The following is a 4,014-nucleotide window of genomic DNA, read 5'->3' on the forward strand; positions in this document are numbered from 1 at the left end:
AGCGGGGACAGAGGAGAGGTGTACCTTGTAATAGTTGAGGACGGGTAGAGCGGGGGTCAAAGGTTCGTGGAGGATCCGTAGCGCCAGACCCTGAGTTACCAACAGCAACAGGGCCTGGTCTGGATACACCTAGATAAACACACACAAGTTACCAACAGCAACAGGGCCTGGTCTGGATACACCTAGAATGCTTGTCACCATGACAGCCTTTATAATAGAATGCTTGTCACCATGACAGCCTTTATAATAGAATGCTTGTTACCATGACAGCCTTTATAATAGAACGCTTGTCACCATGACAGCCTTTATAATAGAATGCTTGTTACCATGACAGCCTTTATAATAGAATGCTTGTTACCATGACAGCCTTTATAATAGAACGCCTGGTCTTAGTATTTTGTGTTTTCCTTATTATTTTGGTCAGGCCAGGGTGACATGGGTTATTTTATGTGGTGTGTTTTGTCTCGGGATTGTGGTATAGTAGAGTTGTCTAGGTAAGTCTATGGTTGCCTAGAGTGGTTCTCAATCACATCTAAATCCACTAGAACCCACCTCCATCTCCATTAACTACATCACACCACATCTGAACATCTAAATTCACAGTGTCTCCCCCATCTAAACATCTAAATCCACAGTGTCTCCCCCCATCTAAACATCTAAATCCACAGTGTCTCCCCCCCATCTAAACATCTAAATCCACAGTGTCTCCCCCATCTAAACATCTAAATCCACAGTGTCTCCCCCCATCTAAACATCTAAATCCAGTGTCTCCTCCCCCATCTAAACATCTAAATCCACAGTGTCTCCCCCCCCATCTAAACATCTAAATCCAGTGTCTCCTCCCCCATCTAAACATCTAAATCCACAGTGTCTCCCCCCATCTAAACATCTAAATCCAGTGTCTCCTCCCCATCTAAACATCTAAATCCAGTGTCTCCTCCCCATCTAAACATCTAAATCCAGTGTCTCCTCCCCATCTAAACATCTAAATCCACAGTGTCTCCCCCCATCTAAACATCTAAATCCACAGTGTCTCTCCCCCATCTAAACATCTAAATCCACAGTGTCTCTCCCCCCATCTAAACATCTAAATCCACAATGTCTCCCCCATCTAAACATCTAAATCCACAGTGTCTCCCCCATCTAAACATCTAAATCCACAGTGTCTCCCCCATCTAAACATCTAAATCCACAGTGTCTCTCCCCCATCTGAACATCTAAATCCACAGTGTCTCTCTCCCCCTCTAAACATCTAAATCCACAGTGTCTCTCCCCCATCTAAACATCTAAATCCACAGTGTCTCTCCCCCCATCTAAACATCTAAATCCACAGTGTCTCTCCCCCATCTGAACATCTAAATCCACAGTGTAACCCCCCATCTGAACATCTAAATCCACAGTGTACCCCCCATCTAAACATCTAAATCCACAGTGTACCCCCCATCTAAACATCTAAATCCACAGTGTGTATAATGTGTGTGTGTGTGTGTATAATGTGTGCGTGTGTGTGTGTGTGTGTATAATGTGTGTGTGTGTGTGTGTGTGAGTGTGTGTCTGGTGTGAGCAATGTGAGTGTGTGTGTGTGTGTGTGTGTGTGTGTGTGTGTGTGTGTGTGTGTGTGGTGTGCACACCATCAGGAAGGTCCGTGGGATCTGGATGAGGTGCCCAGAGATCCCTGGTTCAGCAGGATCTCCATGGTAACGTTTCTCGCCTCCTACAAAACACACAATGCTGAAACAACAACAACAACAACAACAGCCCAGAGAAAGACAAGCGTGTGTGTGTGTGTGTGTGTGTGTGTGTGGTGTGTACCGTCAGAAAGGCAGTGTCAGGAGGACCAGCAGGAGATTTGAGCACGTGGAGAAAGTATGCCCAACTCTGAGACTGAAACACAGATACACACATTATGTCCACACAGGTTGAATGACTGCCCATTTCTGAGTTTCAGCGGTCTGAGTTTCAGCGCTCTGAGTTACAGAGGTCTGAGTTTCAGCGCTCTGAAGTTCAGAGTTCTAGACTCAAGGTTGTGAGACTCACGTCCTTGTAGACAGCCATGTTGCTCTTCAGAACCCTCAGGCCAAACTTCACCACCTCGACCTGCCTGGGAACCACAGCACCTAGAAGAAGAAGAGAGAGAGAGGAGGAGAGAGAGGAGAGATGGAGGAGGACAGGACAGGACAAGAGAGAGGAGAGAGGGAGGATGACAAGACAAGAGAGAGGAGAGATGGAGGAGGACAGGAACAGAGAGAGGAGAGATGGAGGAGGACAGGAACAGAGAGAGGATAGAGGGAGGAGGACAGGAACAGAGAGGAGATGGAGGAGGACAGGACAAGAGAGAGGAGAGAGGGAGGAGGACAAGACAAGAGAGAGGAGGGAGGGAGGAGGACAGGAACAGAGAGAGGAGAGATGGAGGAGGACAGGAACAGAGAGAGGATAGAGGGAGGAGGACAAGACCAGAGAGGGGAGGAGAGATGGAGGAGGACAGGAACAGAGAGAAGAGAGAGAGGGAGGAGGACAAGACAAGAGAGGAGGAGAGGGAGGAGGACAAGAGAGAGGGAGGACAGGACAAGAGAGAGAGAGAGGGAGGAGGACAGGAACAGAAAGAGGGAGGAGGACAGGACAAGAGAGAGGAGAGATGGAGGAAGACAGGACAAGTGTGTGTATATCAGACAGGAGATAGCTAGATGTGTGTGTGTGTGTATATCAGACAGGAGATAGCTAGATGTGTGTATATATATCTAACCTTTGACCTCCTCCCAGGGAGTGTCGGGAGAGAGGGCTGCGTTGCAATGGCAGCGGTGGCGCTGGGCGCGGTGCCGTGGTGATGATGCGTGAGGTAGAGGGTGAAGAGGCGTTAGGCGGCAGACAGGGCAGCAGACCCCAGGGGCGGATAGAAGAAGGAGGAGAGGGGCGGAGCTAAAGTCCCCGGCCTTCATCAGGAAGAGAGGGATCAGATCCCGCACCGCCTGGAGACTAGAGTAGACACACACACACACACACGTTAGGCACACGGACAAACTTTAAACACACACACAGACAAGCATTACACAAGTAAATATATACTAACACACAAACAGGTAGATACAGAGTAACAGGTAGATACAGAGTAACAGGTAGATACAGAGTAACAGGTAGATACAGAGTAACAGGTAGATATAGGGTAACAGGTAGAGGCAGAGTAACAGAGTAACAGGTAGATTCATCAGGTAGATACAGAGTAACAGGTAGATATAGGGTAACATCAGATATAGGGTAACAGGTAGGAGTAACAGAGTAACAGGTAGATACAGAGTAACAGATAGATATAGGGTAACAGAGTAACAGGTAGATACAGAGTAACAGACACACAGTAGAACAGAGTAACAGGTAGATACAGAGTAACAGAGTAACAGGTAGATACAGAGTAGAACAGGTAGATACAGAGTAACAGGTAGATACAGAGTAACAGGTAGATACAGAGTAACAGGTAGATACAGAGTAACAGGTAACAGAGTAACAGGTAGATATAGGGTAACAGAGTAACAGGTAGATACAGAGTAACAGGTAGATACATAACAGTAACAGGTAGATACAGAGTAACAGGTAGATACAGTAACAGGTAGATACAGGTAACAGAGTAACAGAGTAGATACAGAGTAACAGGTAACAGGTAGATATATAACAGGTAGACAGAGTAACAGGTAGATACAGAGTAACAGGTAGATAACAGGTAACAGATACAGAGTAACAGGTAGATACAGAGTAACAGAGTAACAGGTAGAGGCAAAGGCAGTATGCCCAACAGGTAACAGGTAGATACAGAGTAACAGGTAGATACCCCAGTAACAGGTAGATCAGGGTAACAGAGTACCCGTTACCTAGATACAGAGTAACAGGTAGATACAGAGTAACAGTGTAACCTGTAACCCCAGTTTACAAACTGTTAGATACAGAGTAACAGGTATATATAACAGAGTAACAGTATCTAGATACAGTTAGTAACAGTTAGATAACAGTTACTCTGTTACTCTGTAT

At 46.2% G+C, this 4,014-nt stretch overlaps 1 long non-coding RNA gene across 1 annotated transcript; it reads right to left on the bottom strand.

Annotated features, from left to right (window-relative positions):
* Positions 1-1,664: 1,664 nt before the first annotated feature.
* LOC121843192 lies at positions 1,665-2,774 on the bottom strand. Its single transcript, XR_006081467.1, has 4 exons — positions 2,744-2,774; positions 2,038-2,117; positions 1,813-1,884; positions 1,665-1,714 (listed from the first exon to the last, which is right to left on the bottom strand). It is a non-coding gene; the product is annotated as an uncharacterized LOC121843192 (long non-coding RNA).
* Between the last annotated feature and the right edge of the window lie 1,240 nt (positions 2,775-4,014).

The sequence above is a fragment of the Oncorhynchus tshawytscha genome, unplaced genomic scaffold (genome assembly GCF_018296145.1).
Source record: "Oncorhynchus tshawytscha isolate Ot180627B unplaced genomic scaffold, Otsh_v2.0 Un_contig_1518_pilon_pilon, whole genome shotgun sequence".
Classification (NCBI taxonomy): domain Eukaryota; kingdom Metazoa; phylum Chordata; class Actinopteri; order Salmoniformes; family Salmonidae; genus Oncorhynchus; species Oncorhynchus tshawytscha.